The following is a 21,837-nucleotide window of genomic DNA, read 5'->3' on the forward strand; positions in this document are numbered from 1 at the left end:
TTAATAGCACCCTATAGTAATATAACTATATTAGTATTAGTTATAGTGATTTAAATTTTAGTATAACTATATTAGTATAAGTTATATTGATTTAGTATAGTTATAATACTATAAGTTATAACTATAGTCTACATTAGTATTAGTATTAGTTATAGTGATTAGCATAATTATATATTAGTATTTGCTATAGTGATTTTAATTTAGTATAACTATATAATAGTATTAGTATAAATATTATACTAACTATATCACTGATTGTATTAGTACACTAATGTCTAATACTAGTATACCACTATAGTTAATAGTATCATATAGTAATATAGTATTAATACTATAGTGATTTATATAGTAATTTATATATAGGCTTAAAGTGGTTTACTAATTTATATATAGTAATTAATACTATTAGTAATTTATATGAATAATACTTTAGTTATTATACATTAGTATTATTTGTTATTATAAATTTATAGATTAGTGTTTATCCATTAGTATTACAATATTACATGTTGATGATATTATGCATCTTAGTGTTTATAGTATATTATACATACATTAGTATTACATGCTATTATATTTATACATTAGTAATTTAGTGTTACATGGTAGTAATATTGTAAATTTGTAATAGTATGATATTTACATATAGTCATATACTAAACTATTATTAGTCAATTTAGTCTATATATTATAGTATAAATATATTATTTAACTAGTATATTGTTGAGTTTAACTAACTAGATAAGATATAGTTGTATAAAATTTAAATAATTAATATATAGAAAACACATCTTTTTATAAAATATGTATAAAATCGAAGGCGGAGTCGGAGGGCCACGTCGGAGGCGGAGTCGGAGGCTCGGAGTAGGATCGGAGCGCAGCCGGAGTCGGTTCATCAATGACTCCGACTCCGACTCCGACTCCGACTTCCAAGAGGAAGAAACCTCCGACTTCAGTGCGGAGTCGGATTCGGAGTCGGATTGTCGGATTTTTGCTCAGCCCTACTTGCAGTGGCAAATTTGTGTAAAGATGGAAGGAAATTGTGATCTTTTCCTAATTGGGGCAGTTTTGGACACGTTTCGATATTTTGGTTATAATTTTGGCTACAGGTATCAGAATCATGCATATGACCCTAATTCGAAAAGATCTTTTTGGCGAGCACGTCATGATCACCAAACTATGCTTGGTATGCATTTTTTCGAGGCCAAAAACCTTTGAATCCCATTTTAGTTTTTTCCCTTTTATGGTAATATTTTATTTATCGTTTATAATAAAGTCTAATTACCTTACAAGTTATGAATTGGAAATGAAGATATGTTAAAGAATAATTATATGATATTAGTGTAAAATAGAATAATTGTTAAATTGTTTTTCATAGTATTTATTTAATTAAGTAGGATATTAGAACACATTCCCGTAGATAGATTTAGTAACATTTAATATTTCTTATAGGTGACGAGATACAAAGTGTGTAACACTCAGGTCCAGCACGAAGCTCGCATCCAAATTCCTTTTTCTTAGATCAATATGGATGAAAATCCCAATTGAGATTTAAAGAATAATTTGGAATAGGCTAAGGGTCCAAAATTTCTTTTATTAACCTTGTAATTAGGTTAAAACCCATTTAATAATTTGTAGACCAAGTATGCATTTCTTTTGTAGTGGCCCAAGATTTATTCTAAAAGCCCAACACGACTACTCAATATCTCATGCACGTTTCTTCATTTTGTTTTTTCTACTTCTCTAAGGTTTCGGTTACCTATATAAATACATGCATATCCTCACGTACATAGAAACTTCCCCAAGCTAGGGTTGTGCACGTTCACTCCCTCACGTCTCCATGTCCAGGCAACATCAAACTCACGCACACAACCCAGTTTTCCTACCCTTTGATATCTTCTTCTTTCATAGCCACCAAGTCCAACAAACGACAAGTTTGCTCACGACCTCGCACCTCCCAGTCCAAGCACGGTCAGGCAAGGGAGGACTACGTTGTGGTCATGCTAGACACCACCTCATGCTGCAAAGGCCTCCGAGCTCTGTCCTACAACACCTCCAACTGCAACCCTCTATTCTAAGCCAAGCCAACCGTCATCGCACCCATCACCACCATCATTAAAGCCCAAAGCCCCACCGTACGCCACTCACTACCTTCCACCGAAGTGCACCGTGGTGAAGTAGCACCACCTTCATTCCCTCCTATAAACTACAGCCACCCAAACACATGGCAACAAGCCCCCTGCCCCACATCCGTTGAACCATACTCCTCTGCCGCAGCACCTGGAAAGGCTGAAACAAAAGAAAGCCAACCACCACAAAGCTTCCCATCAAGGCCAAAGAAGCCCCCACATCTCACGACGTCACATCCTCGCAGACTTCCCTCCCCCTTGTAGCATAGAACAGAAGCAAGCCGCTGCAATGTGAGAAGACCCCACTGCTGCAGTCCATTCCCAACAGTAGAACAATCACACCATGAGCCTCTGCCTCCACAAACAACCGACATTGCCCAATTTCTCCAAGCATCAACGCCAACGACATGCCCTATTTTCCTCAACAAAAGCCGAGCAAGTTGGTGCTCTAACAACCACCCACGCACGTCCCCATAATTGTCACATGGCCATTGTAGGCCATGGATGCAACCAGCCACGGGATTTCACAGAGAAGCCAACCACCAAGGAAGCCCAATCCTCCTCCACCCTTCTCAGCTGGCTTCTTGGAAAACTCCCTCTCTTTCTTTCCCTCAAGTTAACAGTTTCTCTATCTCCCTCTGTTTTCTCTCTCTCTCTCTCTTAGTGCCATGCCGCCGTGCTCACCACCATCGATCTCTGCCCAGGTCATTGTGTTAGGGGCCCCGGTCTTGTCCCTAACACTAAAGACCACGAGCTTGCCTTGATGAGGATAATGATCGAATAACCTTGCCAACTTGCTTGGCCTTTAACAATGGAATAGTGTTTGAGTGATGAAATGATGGAGATGATTATGAGTTTGGGTGTTCTAAGGGATGAATAAGGGTGTTTGATGCTAAGTGGAATAGCTTGAAGGTTGCCCTTGATGTTGGGGCCACTTGGAAGATGATTAGGGTTGGTATGGTGAAGTGTAGCTAGGGTTTTGTGTGGTGGCCAAGGATAATTTCGAGATTGGGAAGAGATGGACTAGGGTTGGAGTCTTGGATGAGATGCTAGGGTTTGGAAAGTGGTTGAATGAGTCTAGGGTTACTCCTTGACTTTAGGGATTAGGAGATGGAAGATAGGATTTGAATATGGCAAGATAGGATCGGGATCTTTGGTTGACTTGAGTGATTGCAGTGAATGAGAGATTTGAGGGATTGGATATGGTAGATGAGATGGAATTTGAATGAGTCAAGGGTTGCTCCTTGACTTTAGGGATTGGCTAGGATAAGATAAGGAAGATAGAATTTGGATTTGAATATGGCAAGAGGATGAAGTCTTTGGTTGACTAGGTCTATGGAAGGAGTTGGGAGATTTAAGGAATTGGATGAGTGATTGGAGTGAGTCAACTTTTCTTAAATTAAGGAAGTTGCCAAATGGGACTCTTGAGAGATGGCTAGGGTTTGTGGAAGTGTATTGAGGCAAGATTCCTGAAATGAATGAATTACCTTCTAGAGATTTGAGGTGGACGGTTAGGGTTTTATGGATGGAAGACTTTGGTGTGACCAAATATGTATGTGAAGTATATGGATTAGGGTTTTATGGATATGGAAAGATTTATAGGCAAGCTACTTATGGTAAGTATGACTCAGCTAAGGCAAGTTGCATGATGGGAAGTGACAATTTCGGCTAAGTCAATGAATATGATAGATGAAGGGTAATTTTGGGATGTGGCCAATTATGGAAGGTAGGGCAAACAATGTGGTGGTCGAAATTTGTAAGTGACAATGATCAAATGGATGAACAATATGGATGAACACGTATCTACATTCAAGAACACAATGATGAACAACTTTATCACCAAATCAAGAGTGCACAAAGATGAATGGACTCAACAAAGGAATAAGAAGACTCTTTTTAGTTTATATGAATATTTAGATATGCATGAAAGTGTAGATGAATAAGATGAAAAATATGAACAATGAAGATAATGGATGAACAACGGATGAACAAGATAACACTTCAACTATTGATTCACGGATTGCACAATAGTTGAAATAAACCTCATAGATTGATAACTTGAAAATAACAAAGATAACACAACTTGGATTCATGAATTGCACCAAATTGCAAGAACAAGATAAGTTGAATCACACCTATTCAAGAATTGCAAAGTGATAATCCTCTACTAGGGATTCACGAATTGTACCCAAGTAGCCCAAGTGCCTAGCACCAAAAAGGTGATCTCAAGAACAATAATCTACCCACTTAGGAAATTTTCCAAAGATTCAAAAGATGTAAACTAAATACCTAAGGGTCCTATTTACAGAGAATACAAAGTGGAAATCCTAATAGGTCTCTTGATAAATATAAATAAATAAAATAAATAAGTAAATCAATAAACAAGTGATAGTGGTGTGGAACCCATGGGGGCCCACGACATTGGCCCTTGGGGGCCTGGGCTGGCTCATGCATGCCTAAGACCATGTCCTAGGGCAGTTTTTAATGGGGTCTTGACAGACTGTCCCATCACGCCTCTCATCTGCTCCAGTGAATATGCCTCCGGTGTTGCACAGTTTTGGTCCAGGATTCTTTTTACTTTTGTCTCACATATCTTCTTGTTTCCAGCTGTACCCAAAAAGCGCATGCATGTTCATGTTTTTATTTTCCAAAACGCCATTGTCATTTAGTTGGTTTTATATTGGATTGATTTTTATATTAAACTTGTTTTGAGTGGACTTTGTTTGAAGTATAAGAATATACATTTATGGATTCAAATTAAATTACTAAATATTTTAAAACTAATTTCAATACCAAATAATAAGATTTTAATTTTATTCTAAATGCTTTAAAATCAATTTAAGTCTATCTTACTAAATGAGTTTTCCACTATTTATATTATTTTAATTTGATATAGTTATTTTATTAAGTAGTAAATTGTAAGTATTTAATCTTTTATTTTAAACACTTTAAGCCTATTATATGAAATAAACCTTGTATGGTTTAAGAAATTTAGGATTTCCCTACTACGTAATATGTTAGCAGTATTAAATTATCATTTCAATAATAGTTATTAGAGACAGTTTTAAATATCATTTGAGTTAATTTCTGAAATGAATTTAAGTTGTTTTCTAAATTTGATAAAATTATATTATAATAAGTTAAGAATATACTTTTAATGATGATAGTATTTGTTAGATTTCTGATAAGTAAATAATTATTAAAAATATTTTCTTTGTATGAATTTAAGTAAATAGAGAGTTTTAGCAAGTCATTTAGAAGCTTAGTAACGTTTAGTATTCCGTATAGGTGACAATTGATATTCATTCGGCACTGTTATGGAAAAATTCAAAAAAATTTAAAAGTACAGGTAAGTGGGATTCCTATACTAGTCTTTGCATTAAAAAAAATGACTGAGATTGATTTTGAAAATATGCATGTTTGCTTTAAAAAGAAACCTAAAAACAACCTCAGATAGGTGTTCCTCATAATCATGAAATTTGTGTGAGAATGAAGTATTTTCTAGCATGATTGATGTAGACATGAGCTTATCTTTAGCATTCTATTTTTTTGAACTATGTAAAAAGAACGAATATGAGATTTATGAAAATTTGAGCATGTCATGTGAAGATGTTCCAAAGCTGTCTTTGAATATGTGAAATGATATGATTCTATTCAGTACTCTATTTTGATATGATGTAGCATCTAAAAATCTTGGTATAAAATTCTGATTCTGATTATAATCTGGTTCCAATGTTGTTTATGTTCTGTTTCTGTTAAGGTCTCGCCATAGGTATAATGGTAGTTTATAACCCTACCATGTGGGTTAAGCATGGTATACGGCTCAGCCACAGGTATAATAATGGTATACAGCTCTGTCATGGATATAATAGTGGCATACGACCCCGCTAGGAGTATAATGGTGGTTTATAACTCTATCACGAGGGGTTAAACATGGTATACGGCCCCGCCACAGGTATAATGGTGGTTTATAACCCTATCATAGGGGTTAAATATGGTATATGTCCTGATGTGATACTCTGATATGATATGAAGATGAGATCTCAAATTATGATATGCCAAAGGTTTTTATTTTTTGAATAAGAATGTCTATGAAAGTTTCGCTCTGATATTTTTGACATGTTTTGGTTGTGCATTCTGAAAATAAATATTCTGATTCTACATTCTGAAAGTAAATGTTCTGTTCTGCATTCCGAATTCTATAAATATTCATGTTTACATAATAATATATATTATCTGCTTACTGAATTATTGATAACTCACTCATTATCTCCACAATATTTTTCAAATAATTTGACTATTTCAGCTAAGGATCAAGATTATGGAGCATGGGTAAGATTTAAGCATAGAAATTTTCTATGAGTATTGGTGATTTTTGTTAATAAAATTTGTCGTATTCTAATGACTTGATATTTTGGGAGGTTAATTATATTGAGGTAATTGGTTTGAAACAATAATTTCTATATGGCATTGAGAATTTGAAGTCTTAAATATATTGTTGGAATGTGAGTTTAAGTGACAGGACGTAATTCTCTGACTCCATCCGAGACCGGGGCATTACAAAGTGAGATTCAGGAAGCAGTGCAGTGAAGTAAGTAATTTGATCAAAAATTAGGATCATTACAGTTTAGCTTATATAAATTATTATTAGAGCCAGTTCTTTTACAACCATTTTTATGTACCATTCATGCCATATGCAAGTATGTCACCCAACACAGCACACGATCATGTCATTCAACATCATGTTTAGACTAAAAAAATTTACAATTTTTTATATCAGTATATATATCATGCATCTCACGTCACATAAGACATATAAGCTATCTTAAATTCAAGTGTAAAATAAGATCAGATCAGTTAATCAGTAAAACAAATGCATTGTACCAATGAAATTCAAATTAGGGTGGGCGTGCAAGCCACAAGCTAAAGCCTGGTTCATCGTAGTAAGCCAGATTACTACACAGTCGGCTTCCTTTGCTGTAGTAGGTGAAGTTAATGGCTCAACCTTGTACATAAGCTTAAGTGTATTGGCCAATCAGATAAATCAAATAAGTTAGAATAGTTAGTGAATTCAGAGAAATCAAGACACGTCATGCATAGCACAATCATTAGTATGATTAGTCATGATTTCAAGCTCTCAGAACGAAAACTTTTATGAAAAAACTTACGTTTATTATGTACGTAAGCATGCGACATTCCTAACACTAGGGAAGGGGCTATAACATAGACTGCCCACTTGAATATTCGGATTCCTTCCATTTACCCAAAAGACTCATCAGAAAATTTCCATTATGTCTCCAGTATAGCAGGTCAGAGGTGAAGAAAAGATTAAACACAAGGGCAGAGTGTAGAACTTTGGACATTTTGGAGGTATAGGACCATATGATTGGATAAGAACCCAATTGTCCTCTGACATTCTTGAGCCTCATAGGCAAAACCACATGGAAATCTTGGAAGTAGATTACAATAAGGAAGATCAATGCTATAGCAAGCAAGTTTGTCATATTTTGAAAATTCAGGAGATAGTGGGAAACTTATTCATAGAAGTTGACTAGAGGTAAATTCAAGCCTATGGATTGAGCAATTAATGATGCCATCAATTCTAACTTTTGAAATGGAAGAGCTTGCGTAGGTCTAAACATAACATTTGAACTTACTAGGTAGGCGCTTGATAGCCATCCAATGCATTTTTCAAATTGAACAAAGGCAACAATAACTAGAGGCCTCCCTTCTAGTGACCACTTCAATACATGATTTCTCATAGTTTTTGTTTTTTTGTTTTTTATTTTCCTCTTCCTCTATCAAAGGGCCAATGAGGTAACTTTATAAAGTCCTTGAGGGAAAAAAATAGGCACTAGAGGAAAATTCCATGGATTCGGTTCAATTTCTAGATATATTCCATACCACTCAAAATTACCTCTAAGTGACATTTTATCGAGCAACTCAGGCACGATTTCTGCCACTTTCATGTGAAGCACCAAGACAACTTTAGATTCACCATCCAATCCTCTCAAAGTTTGTGGAGAGACTCCCATGGCCGTGCGTCTGCAAATAACAACATAATCAGAGGCAAATGCAATTCCAAAAGAAACAATTCCCTGCATGGTCTTAATATTTTCGCTATCAAAACTGTCGTTATAGGCAAGGAGCCTTTTCTCTGCCCAACCCAAAATCGAAAATTTCATCATAACAGGGTCCATACTGTTTGAGCTACATTCAAGCCCATTAACAAGTAGCAAGCAAACACTAGGTACATCAATGGCTGAATTGACACCTTGCCTTGTGTCAGGCACCTGATATTCTGCCACATTCCCATCAGAGACTATGACTTGCTCTTCCTCTACAGTTGTAGGAGCCATTTTTTCACTTGACACTACCTGTTAACATCGTGTTTCACACACCTTTGGAACAGGCTCTGGCACCTCAGATGTTCCTAAATTGGCCTGCAAAAGACAAAGGAAAAGGCAACATGGGGAGGGCAATCGCAGGGCTGAAGAGTCTCTGATACCTAAGTTAGTAAGTGTTTTTGAAAGTTTGTAAATAAAGTAAGGAGTCTAGGGATCTGAGAGCGTATCCTCGTACCTCGAACCTGCTATTTACACTATAAGTCTGGGGTGACAGATCGTGTCTGCCCCACAGAGTTCCCATCCTTCTCACTATTCCATGTGTCAGAGTCTTTCAATGCGACATGACTCTGCGACGGCGTCATTAATATGACATATAGTCTAGGTAGTGGTGCCATTAATGTGGCGTGCTTTTCTAATTTTATTTTCCCATACAGTATCCTTGGTGTTCCGTTTATATCTTCCCTGCCAAAAGATCGATGGTTCCTTGCATATTACGCCTACCATGCGGATGGGCACTTGAGAGCTGGACACTACTCAAGGGGCCTTCAGATCAATGAGTTCCATCTCCTGCAACACCCTTCCTCCTGTAGGTTGCATCCAAGAGACCTTTCCAGTACGTCGAGTTGGAGACTGTTTGCTCTAGGCTGGGCCTTTGGTCTTAATTCATTCACAAGCCCATTAGGTTTAGGCAGGGGAAAATCCCCTTACAGTTACCCCGCTAATTCTCACTAGACAAGTACAGTGGGAATTTTACCATCATTCGAACCCGCCTTGCCATTGAAGTCAAGGTCCCTTTGTTGACATGTGCTCAACTTCGATGTCTAGGGAGGCTTCCATTGTTTGGTTATCCTAGCAACATTTCTCCATCACCCTTGATTGGCTTGCATTTTGATGATTCTGATCACGTCTTTTCAAGCTCATTAATGTAAGGGTGTCAGGCGGCTCTTCGCATTCTCGTCACTTCGTGGATTGCACTTCCAGAATTCGAAGTGACTCATATTTCTCTCTTCTACCATGGGGTGTGGGAGACCAACTGTCACCTTTTTTTCCTATATAAAGTTGGAGTTGTGGATTTCGTTTCTGTTACTACGTTGTAGCCCTCTTATCATTTTAGTTTTTCAATTTTTTCTTTCCTCTACCCAATCCTTTTTTAGTCCTTCACTATCTCATATAGTGGTGGTGATGGCCTCTAAAAAGTCCACTCAACCCAATGTCTTCTATGGGTTGACACTGATGCTGGGCTAATGTTTGGGGTAGTTGTTGGCATTCATCTGTCACGACGTCGATGCTAGCTTCCTTTGTCCTTACTTATCAGGTATTGGAGTCAGCATTTTTCGAGGTTCCTGGTCCTAACAAGGGTGTCGTTGATGCAGAGGGTCATTCCGCATGATTGGCACTATTCCTTTCCATGTTTTCATGCTGCCTAAGGCTGCCTTTCCTCAGCCCTGTTCGTGACCTTCTTGATCACATGGGTTTGGCCCCCTCCCAACTGCATGAATATGTCTGGAGACTTTTGATTTCCTATAGCATTATCTGGCAGCATGCTCTGCTGGAATCATACCCTGATAATGTGGACCTTACCGATTATGAGTTCCTCTTTACTCACAAGGTGTTACGGCAAAAGGGGAATACCTGCAGTTTCAAAGCAACGAACGCCCTGGTTAACCTGGAGCCGAGATATCGCAAGGTGAAGGAGTGGTCCCCCAAGTTCTTCTTCGTGTCCGACTGAGGATGGGAGTTCTCTATGGGCCAAGTGAGTCACCACGAGTTTTCGATCAGGACGAACTAGGGGAGGGTTCTGGAGGACAAGGTTATGTGTCCGTCGGCTACTTCCTACGAGGCGCAACATATTGTGGTTGTTTGGGAATGGGTGCAGAAGAACCCTAAAGGCGTCTTCACTGAAGTCCTTCTTTTTTAGGAGAGCTTAAAAGGCTCTTTGTCTCCCATCAGCCACCTTCCTTCTGATGATAGGTTGACCGTGGCCGGACCTCGAGTTGTTCCTGCTCGGAAGCACTCCTCGGACCCCTCTCAGTCGGGTAAGGGGAAGAAGCCTAACAATTAGGGTGCCCGGGCTGAATGTTGGCCCTCTTCTGGAGCTTTGAGTCCTCCACTACGAGAGTCAGCTATCCCAGAGGACAGCCTCCCTGCTGCCTTGGTGACTTTGGCAAAGGTGCCGGCAAGTGGACCGGCCGATGATCCCTTGACATCTTGTCGGCTGCTACTATTGAGGTGTCCGCAAATGAGGTTGAAATGGACACCTTACTCCAGAACCTCTTTACGGCCGCGATTCTTGGGCGAGTCAACGAGGGGAAGCGTTCTTCTTCTTGGATCTCCCCACCTTCTTCGTCTCGATCCGCTGTTGGTAGTCACTTCTTCAGGGACGAGGTCACAAATGAGGGGGCGACGGCTGCTACTTCCAACAACTGTGCAGAGATAGTGGGCAGCGCGGGAGGCAAATCCCTTTTGGACGTTATAGGGTTCGGGGAGCCGAGTTGCTGACTTGCTCGTCCCTGTCGAGCACCCAAAGGAGGGTGATTCCCCTTTGGATATTATTATCGGTGAGGGTTCACACGACGAGCCACCACTCTTGATGAAGCACCCAGTAGAGGGTGATCCCCTTCTGAATGTTGTAATTGGCTCTAGCTCGGAAGGTTCGTGCGAAGGTCAAACTACTCCTCCTGAAGTGGCCGCACAATCCTCTAAGGCCAAGGGCTTAGGGGAAGTCATTCCTATTTTTCCTAGCTGTCAACGGGTGGAAGTCGTGCGGAGGCCATCAGTCAGGTCGTCAAGTGCTTGTTCGACTTCTTCCACGAGGTTTGGCCGTTTCTTTGTATCTTTTTTTTTCTTCTTGCTTTTTAGTCTCCCCTTACTATTGTTGTATAGTGGCCCTTCTTTACTATCAGGGTATCTCTCAGCTGGCGGCTTTTATTGTGGAATGCCAAGAGCCCGTTGTGCATGAGAACCTAGGCCTCCGCTCGATGACTAAAACTTCCCTTAACTGTGTTGTTGGAGCGTGAGCTATAGAGGACCCAGCTTGACCTAGCGGATGAGTGCAAGAGGGTAAGGAAGTTGGAGCATCGTTGGAAGAAGCTCAAGAGGAAGGCAAAGGGAAAGAGGGAGCAATCGTAGTGGCTTAACCAAAGTCTTTGGGACAACTTATCCCCAGTGCGGGATGTCGCCCTTTCCCTGGACAGGCAGCTGAAGTTGTTCCCGGGAATCCGTGATGAAGCATGGGGACATAGGGTTGTCAATGGCCGTAGGTCGATGTACGACTACCTCCTAGGGAGTCCAGAGCTACATTCGAGGTCTTTAGTGAAATACTTGCAGGGCCTTGAACTTTGCCAATGTTCCTATCAACATAGCGGCTTTTAAATTCAGCCCCAATATGTGAAGGAAAGAGATGCCTGATGCTTTCTCAGGTTTGGTGGCTCCCACCCTAGCTGCTGCAGGGTTGGGTGATCCTGCTCCCGATGCCCCCGAGACTGGTGCGTCCGGCGCGGAGACTTGATGATTCCATGCCTTAGTTTCCTAGAGTGTTGTGGCTCCATTGTTTTATTCTTCGTTTTTTTTTTTTTTTTTTTGTGGCCAGTGTATGTACCTGCATTTCGTTGCCCATCGACTTGTATATAAAATCAATTAATGAAAATACTTTGTCCTTTCATCGCATTAACTTTTCAATTGCACCTTTTTTTCGTGCATTCTCCTTTCTTGGCTTTGTGACTAGCCCAGGGGAATTGAGTAGGAGTCCGGAGGATTCCCCTTTAGCCGGCTGTTCACCCATCTGTGTACTGCTCGTTTACCTTTAGTGGATAGTTGTCCTCCTGGGGCCTCTTGTGATCTTTATTGACAATGCCATCCCAATTTTGTGGTGCCCACCGACTTTAGCTGCGCATCGTTTGTACTTATTGTTTTGGTGACCAAATCTGACCATGTCTTTTCCGTCATTTCATTCTTTCTTACCATGTGATCTGCCTGGGGCCTGGGTACAAGGTTTTTGTGACCCACCCCGCTAGCACCAGGCTTAAACCTGACGATCTCGCTAGCTGATAGCTTTCTTGTCCATGCTACTTATGCCGGCCTTTGTCACGTGCCAGTCTCTTGGGGCCCTAATGACTTTGTCTTACGAAGCTGGCGTTCTTCAAATTCTGTTTGTCTTGGTCTCCTTTGTTCATCTTCCAATCGCACTTTATCCCGCCTTGTGCTTTTATTCCCCTACCTCATCCTTCCTTTATTGTATAGTCTTCCGATGGGGTTGATCCTCTGACCCACCGTGGGGAGACAAGACAGCCACGAACTTGACCCGCCTCCTTCATCCAAGGCGATGGGGAACATCCCGGTCAGTTTGGAGCCATATCCGTCTTTATTTGTCTGGCATTTCATATCCCTCCTACTCGTCAAATAGGGATGTTATTATTACTTTTTTGGGGACAATGGTTAATGTTGCAAACCTGAGTCTTTTGGCCCGTATCGCCCGTTACTATTTTTCTCGTCGCGTTGCTGTTGTCCCAGGCGTTAATGCTCATGCCTTTCATTCCAGTATTTGGGTGGTTCATAGACTCGGCCCACTTATGCTTGTTGACACTGTGTAGCTTCATGTGCGATGTCGTTTCCTTTTTGGAGATTCATTTTACGTCGGTTAGCCGAAAGACTAAGCCCACACTCTATTGGGGACAGGTCGAGATGTCTCAGGAAATCCACTCCTTTTGGTTCTCCAAGGAGGTAACTTCTTCAGACGGTCACGGGACTAGTCTGCTCTTTCAACGTGATCAGAGTCAGGGTAAGTATTAGGGTAGCCACGAGGCTGATCCCGCTCTCCACTGTGGGAGGAATAAAGCAACCCTTAAGCCTGCCTTTTCTTATGGTACCCTGTAGAGAGGTACGTTGTTCGGACAATTTATAACTGGTCTTGCACCCGCCTGTTCCCGAAGGCTAACCCGTACTCCACTGCAGGAAGGACAAGGCAACCTTTAGGCCTACATTTCCCTATGGTATCCTATGGGGAGGTAATCATTAATCCGTTGATGACCTTGTCATTGTAGATTTGTTAGTTGCAAATTGTCTCATTGGCACTTTCCTGATAATATGAAAGTTTGAAGTAGGCATTTTGCTTTATCCTGAAAAATCATGCTCTCGTTAAATATATAAATATTACATGATGTTGTCCATTCTTTCTTCTAGGTCATGCACCCCCTTAATCCCCCTCGAGCCTAGCAGGGCGAGTCACAGACAAAGGTCTGCCAGGGCTTTTTCAGTAGTGCTCGGCCTATTTCGAGGTGAGCCCACCATCCCTCTGCTTTAGCTCTTGGACATAGCATACTCTTGCCAAGACTTGTTCACTTTGGACTTCCTCCACTTCTTGTGGAGTTGGGAACTTAATCTTGAGGTGGTAGGTCGATGTGACGGCCCGTAAGCTATTGTGGGTGGGTCTCCCGATAATGGCATTGTATGATGACGAGGTCCTTTCCACCAAGAAGTTGACCATGACAGTGGTCGTGCAGGGGCTACTACCAATGAGGATCGACAATGTGATGGTTCCCAAAGGCTGAACCATGCTTTTAGAGAAGCCTTTCAATGGCTCAGGGGCCGATTGCTACCGAGCAGCATCTATGCTCATTTTGGTGGAGGCTCCCCAAAATAGTATTTCCGCAAAACTCCCATTGTCGATGAGGATTCTTCAGGTGGTGAAGTTGGCGACGAGCAGAGTGACCAACAGTGTGTCGTCGTAGGGGTACAGGACCTCCTCCTCGTTGGCCTTCGTGAAAGAGATGACAGTTGTAGGGTCACCCCTTCAGTGCTTGGCGAGATGGTACTCGATTGTGTACACCTCGTAGTATCGGGCCCGCCTAGCATGCGCTTTCCTGCCCAAGGAGGAAACACCCCCACCTACAAATCCTCTGGCTATAGTTAAAATTTTTCCAAGTGGAGTCACTGCCACGATGGAAAGCGAGGACGAACTTGTTGTGGTTCCCAAGCCGGTGGTCGCTGCTAGGGGCTGTCTTCCCTCTTATGTCTTTGCCTCGATCTCTACTCCTTTCTCTCGATGTCCCCCTTCTTTCTTGCTCCAATCTTTGTGCCGAGGGTGCATGTTGTCTTTCCTGCTCTGCATATTCCCTCCTCCCTTGCTGAGAAAAGCAGTCCTTGGTATTATGTGAGGTGGACCTGTGATACGTGTAGTAGAGGTGTCCTATAACTTGGTCACCCTCTCTCTGGGCAGCACAGGTGTTAGCCTCGTGGATGGTGAACGTGGGTTGGTTGAATTGAGGTACAGGTCCCCTTGTTTGGACTTCCTTCCGCCTCTTTTCTTGGGAGCTCTTCTCTGGTTTCTCATGGGAGTTAACTTTAGCCCGGACCTTCATCCTTTATCAGCCTGCTCCAACACTTTTCTTCTTGGTTCCATCACTGCTCGAGGAGTGTCTTCTGCGTTGATGAAATTGTCAGCCTGGTCCATGAACTCTCGTAACATCACAGGAGTCCTCCTTGCCAGCTCAACCATAAATTGGGATCAAGGCCAAACTCCTCCCAGTAATCCTGCCAAGGTTATCTTATCTGTCTTGGTCATCGATGATCATGCGCTCCTTGTTGAACCGGGATAGGTAGGACTTCAGGCTTTTGTCCTCTGCTTGTTCGATGGTGAAGAGGTACGCCACCTCCTTCATCTAGACATGAGCTGAGTCAAGAATAGTCTGGCCAGCTCACCAAAACTGTCCACCGATCCAGGTGCCAATGACCCAAACCATATGCGTGTCGACCCCTTCAAGGTTAGTGAAAACGCTCTGCACACTACTTCGCCTAGGAAGGTATGCAGCGTCATGTGAGCCCTGAAAGCTTTCAGGTGCTCAAGAGGGTCCCTTCCTCCATCATATATCTCCATAGCTGGGACCCTAAAATTTGGAGGTAAGGGCACTGTCATCACCTCCTCTGAGTAAAGTAAGCCAGTGCTTGTGATGAGTTGGTCCACCGTTAATGATGTACCCATCTTTCTTGCTATCTCCTCATATTTTCTTTTAAGATTTCGGTGCTCGTCCTGCACGTTCTTCTACTCCTTTTCCTTATTCAGTCTTGCTTGCGTGTTCCAGAACCCCACATGTTCACTATCGCTAGACCCCGCTCTGTTGTCCTGTTCCTGCCAAGGTTTTTTGAGTTCCTCGTTTTCTTTACGAAGTTTTTGCACTTCGTCAGTTAACTTTATCACCCATTCCTCCAAGTTCTTCATCCTTACTTCCATGGTGTTCCCCACGTCTCTTATGAGTTGTCCAGAATGGGTAGTCATAGGCATGAGAAAGACACGCAAGATCTATAACGATCCCACAGACAACGCCACTATTAACATCGTGTTTCGCACACCTTTGAGCCAAGCTCTGACAACACAGGTCTTCTGAAATGGGCCTATAAAAGACAAAGGAAAAGGCAACTTGTGGAGGGTGGCCTCAGGGTTGGGGAGTCTCCGATGCCTAAGTTAATAAATGTTCTTAGAAGTTTGTAAATAAAGTAAGGAGTCTAGGGATCTGAGAGCGTATCCTCATACCTAGGACCTGCAATTGATACTATAAGTCTGGGGGGACAAATCATGCCTACCCCCATGAAGTCTGCATCCTTTGTACTATTCCCTGTGTCAGAGTCCTTTAATGCGGCGTTGCGACGGTGTCATTAATATGGCGTGTAGTTCGAGACAATATCCTTGGTGTTCCATTGATATCTTCACTGCCAAAAGATCGAGGGTTCTCTGCATATTACGCCTACTGTGTGGATGGGCACTTGAGAGCTGGACACTACTCAAGGGGCCTTCCAATCGACGAGTCTCATCTCCAGCAGCACCCTTTCTCTTGTAGGTTGTGTCTAGGGGACCTTTCACGTGGGCCGGGTTGGAGATTGTTTGCTCTAGGCTAGGCCTTGGTCTTAATTCTTTCACAAGCCCGCTAGGTTTAGGAGGGGGAAAATCCCCTTACACTACCCATTCTTTCTCGAGATAATTCTCTACTTCTATAAGTTCACTAACTTACAACTCTAAACAAGTTGGTTCATTAGATTTTTGGTTTTTTAATTCAACTTGGCTTCCATTTACGATTTTTCCATTTTCAAACACTTGATAGTCAGGCACAATTTCCATCCATTTTGAGAGGGTGTAGTGGTATCCTATTACAGGTTTCACCTCTGAGAGCATGCCGAGCAACGATGGCCCCAAGTAATTGTTGTCAACTATGGGCTTCTAGGATTTCTTGGCCTCAAACGATTTCTGAACATGGGTGATAGCATCCTTTGGCAGCACTGAAGCCACCGAAAGCTTGAGCACTTTGGCATTCACTTCAAGCAATCCATAGGAGCAGCCAAGAAATTCCTTATTTTTTTCGAAACCCATCACCGCCTCCTTGACCCACCACCTTCCTCCTTTTCCTCACTTTTACTTTCATTCTCTCCTCTTCACTCCCTAATTCCACAACGCTGAGCTTTGAACCACCTGGATCAAAAGTTCCATACTAGTGTCCAACACCTGAACCGTCGGTGTTTTTTGTTGACCGAAAGGTGGTCCCCGACCACAACAGCTTTACCCACCATTTCTTCTTCATCAAGAAACCGAGAAGCTAGAAAAATGACTCTACACCTTCCGTCATGACTTGGATACGCCACCACCAGCTACCTTCGGAACCACCAGCATTCTCTATCTTTGGCAAGGTGGTCCCTAACCACGAGAACCTTTTTCGATCCTTGACGAGTTCCTCAACTAGAGCCATTTCCTTAGTTATGGATTCCTAGGCTATAGGTTGCCTAGCTAGAGCCTGCCCGGCCAGAGCTCACCCAGCCACTACCTCTCCTTAACCACAGTGGGTTGCCGAGCCACTCAAAGTGCCTCAGCCACTAACAAAGTTCCTCGGCCATATGTTTTTTTAGCCTTGAGCTCCTAGGCCAACTGCAAGCTACATGCTCACAACCGATGGCAAGGGGCACGTCCACCCACAAACCTATCATGGGAGGCAACAGAGACCCCTGACAATCTTTTCTGTCATCGGTGGGCTTCCTTAGAAAAGAAGAACATTGGGTGAGTGATGGGCTTGCCCACAACGACTCGCCACCCACACATGCAATGCCAGTAATGAATGATAACAAATGGCCACGATGGACTTGTGGGGAGTTTCCACTACCCACATACATGGCAGGCAAGTTTCCTTCCCCACCCAAAGTTGTTCGGCCACCCACATACACAGTGGGCAAGTTTCCTTGTCACCATTGTAATAGTTGCCCATTTCGGTACCACACCTCCATCGTGCAACCAACTCTCTCTCTCTCTCTCTCTTTCTCATGGCGAGAGATATCTCACAGACCTCACCTCTAGCAACATCTCACCAACCTAGTGGCGGGCAGCAAGCATGCAACGAGCAAGTCCCGGCCTACCACGATGAACCACACACTCTATCTCCCTCTGGTCCCTCACAAGTCCAAGTGAAATCACCAATGTGGTGGAGTAGCATAATGTTTGTTTTGTCTCTTAATTGTGTGGAGTATAGGCTTGAACCTTTCTATGAGAGCATATGGTCAAAATTGCAAAGTATCTTCTAATCCAGTTGTTTGGTGCTCCACAGATTTTAAAAAGGATTCACACTCTTTAGGTAGTTCATCGATCATCTGGATTATCAATTCATGCAATAGAGGATATGCAAAGAAAAAAAATTAGCAATGGATAATCTCAGTCAAGCAAAATTTGAAAACAACTGCTAAATCTCTCTAGTTTGTCTCTCTCAAAACTTGCTATTTGGGCTTCATTTTTACTAACAAAATTGGTTTTTTGGAGTTTCTCTTCATAAAACTCCTCAAGGTTCTACGAGAGTCACAGTGTTTACATAGCCCAAGAGCATACTACGCTAGAAATCACCTGCATGGCATGAGACACCGACTACATAATCTCTCTCTTGCACCACTTATACATCTTAATCTGTCTTCATCATAATACATTGCTCAATATCCTAGGCACCTTGGATCTTCATCATTGCCAAAGCATGGCTATCCACGAACCTCACCTATGCACCCCATGCCTTTACCACGCTCTAGTGAAATGGCTCAAGTTTGCAAGTCTCAAACTTTTGGATTATCTACACTAGTGTATTTGGTTTTTGACGAAAACCTCTCAATGCGGTTGAGCCCTATCTCCCGCAAACAAGGCCAAGTTGTGCCTCCCCGCCACAGCAATGCGGTTGAGTCCGACAGCCACCATAGAAGAGCAATTCAGCCCTGTCTCTCACCACAACAGGCTGTTAAACTTGGCCTCCCGCCCAATAGCGCAGTCGAACATCTCTTTGAATAAAGTCGAGTTTTTTGTCTGCGTCAACCCTCACACACAAAGTTGAGTCCCTTGATTACCCACAAACAGCGATGATGACAATCCCTTAACTGCTTGAGCCCTCATGCACGAAGTCGAGTCCCTTAATTCCTTGCGAACAATGGCATTGACAATCCCTTGACTGTTTCAGCCTTTAAGCTCGAAGCTGAGTCCCTTAACTCCCCGCGAACAATGGAGATAACAGTCCCTTGACTGCTTCAACCCTCATGCATGACGCAGTGTCCCTTAACTTGCCACAAACAATGGCAATGGCAGTCCCTTGACTGCTTTGACCCTCACACACGAAGTCGAGTCCCTTGACTCACCACGAACAATGGTGATGACAATCTCTTGACTGTTTTGGCCCTTGCACACGAAGCTAAGTCACTTGACTTGTCATAAACAACAAGCGGTGACAGTACCTTGACTACTTGGCCCTCACCCACAAAATCCAAGTTCCTTAACTTGCGGAGAACAATGGGCGATGATAATCCCTTAACTACTTGACCCTCGTCAATGAAAGCCAAGTCCCTTGACTCACGATGAACAATGGACGATGATAGTCTCTTAACTACTTCAACCCTTGCCCCTTAGAGCTACGTGCCTTTGCACTCGTATCTGGACAACAACGCAAGCACAACATCTTCTCCAACAAATGCTGAATCACTCGTGCCACAACCACTGCTAGCAAGCTACCTCTGGGACCAAGCCTCTGAGCTCCACAACCAATTAGAGCGAGTCTCCTTCGAGAACAAGTCAACGAGCTTGGCACCTGTCTGAGATGGGCAATGGGGTATTGATAGGCTCCCTAACCACTTAGCACAGGTTACTGTAAACCAACCCTAATATCAACAGCAAAATGGGAACATCAAACAACAATTCACATAAAGGGGTAAAAAATCCAGCTAACTCCAAAAAAAAAAAAAAAAGTTGAACAGAAGAATATACACAATTTGCTAACAATAAAGTCTAATGCGTAGTATCAGGCAAATGTTCATACAAGCAAACTCAGGGTAAATGTACCAGGCCCAAGATACAACAGGCCTAGTCCACCCCAAATCTCCATCAAGAAGCAAGAGGGAAAAGACAAGGAAGTGATAGGACTAAAAAGTAAAAGTTGATAGAGGAAAGCAAGTCAGACATGCAAAGAAGGAAGTGACATAAAGCTGAACTTCTGACCAACCACTTGGGAGACCTCAATAAAGGGGTTTCTATGAAACATAAAAAGGGATCATCTTCAACCTAACAACAAGAGACTCCAAGAGAGACGTCATTCTTTATCTTCTCTAGGCCAAAGGGGTCTTCGACCTCCATTATATAGAGAGGTATGAGAGACCATGAGAGAATGTAAAATACTTCTATCACAGTGAATTTTCCCTCCAAACGACCAATGGATGTAGGCCTTATGCCAAACCACGTAAATTCACGTGTTTCATCATCAATTTACATTTCCTACATTCATTTTTTATTTACTGCCATGGATATTTGTACGGGTACTATATCACAGTCCTAAACTTCTATCATGGGCTTTAGGCCGCTTCATGAAGGCCCAGGTCACCACCGGTAGCTGGAATGACTCTTTCTCCCATTTCGACTTATTGTGCAATTTTTTGCATTAACAAGTACGTTAGTTGTTTTATTTTTTATTTTTATCTCTTGTTATAGATCAGTTTAATTTTCTTTATTGGATATTGGTTTCTTAATCAATTCTTGAGATTTTCTTCAACAATTTAACACTATTGACTTTCATATGGGTTAGGGTCGTAGTTACAAACTTAAAGCGTAGTTATTTCTCCTTATACAAAGGCGTTCAATGTATTGATTTTAGGATTATGTTGTTGATTACTTGCTCGTCTTGGTTCTCTCATTTGAAACTTGCGTAGTTGATCAACTATAATACCGTTGTCTTGGGCACGACAAAAAGGCCTTTATTTTTTTGGTTTCATTCTTTATGTTTTGTTCCAGACCTTTGGCAAGAAACTTGGGCACTTTTTAGTTCTATGCCTATGAAAAAGTTGATATGAAGCCATAGGAAATAGAATCCCTTGGTTCCGATCAAAAGTAAAGATAAAATGTTCTATGAAATATTAGATTGGGTAATGCTATATTTTTTCCATTTTTAGGCCAATTAATTAATGTCACATTAAGAAATATTAAAATGATGATAATAAATAAGATGGTTTGTAAATTGTAATGAGCCATCTAAATCTTTACCTTTCTTCACATGTTGGTGGTTGTAATTCAGCAAGAAGTCTCCATGTGACCAAGTTTGTAGCTAATTGACCAGGTATATGTAAATAAATTATTAAGATATAAAATAAATAATAAAATATATATCTTCCCATCAAGTTTAAGTTTTTTAGATAAGTGGTAATTTCACATGGTATCAGAGCAGAGGTCCTAAGTTCGAATTCTGACTTTACACTCTACTCCATTTGATTAAATATTTCACGTGTTGGGCCACCCATTGAGGGAGAGTCTAGCCCACACGTGAGGGAGAGTGTTAATACATAAAATAAATAATAAAATCTACTTCTTCTCATAAACTTAAGCTTTAGAGATAAGTGTTGATTTCACAAAAATAATTCCAAAAGATTTTAATGGATACTTGCTGAAGCTACAAACTTTGAGATTTGCTAAAACTACAACTACGATGATGAATCATTGACATGAGCATCAAGGTAACATCCAAATGGCTCATTATAAAGTGCTTATCTTGTACAGATACCAGTAGCCATCGTAGTTTCCTTGTGCCTTTCATTAGCATATGCAATGTTAAGTCAGACAACTACTTGTAATCGGTGCACCACTGTAAGGGGATTAACTTTATGTACATTTGGATGGTGTAATATCTCAAGATTTAATGAAGGAAGAGAAGCCCATTTTATTGTGAATTTTAGTATTCTAATACTTAACAATTAGCATTGTCACCACAACGTATTATGCTTAAATTTTTGCTGTGATTACATAAGTATATAGCTTTCACGTGTACTTCCCTCTAGAAAATTATATGCCCGTTTCAATTCCCTTTTGGGTATTGACCATTGGAACG

The sequence above is a fragment of the Juglans microcarpa x Juglans regia genome, chromosome 1S (genome assembly GCF_004785595.1).
Source record: "Juglans microcarpa x Juglans regia isolate MS1-56 chromosome 1S, Jm3101_v1.0, whole genome shotgun sequence".
In the NCBI taxonomy this organism is placed as follows: domain Eukaryota; kingdom Viridiplantae; phylum Streptophyta; class Magnoliopsida; order Fagales; family Juglandaceae; genus Juglans; species Juglans microcarpa x Juglans regia.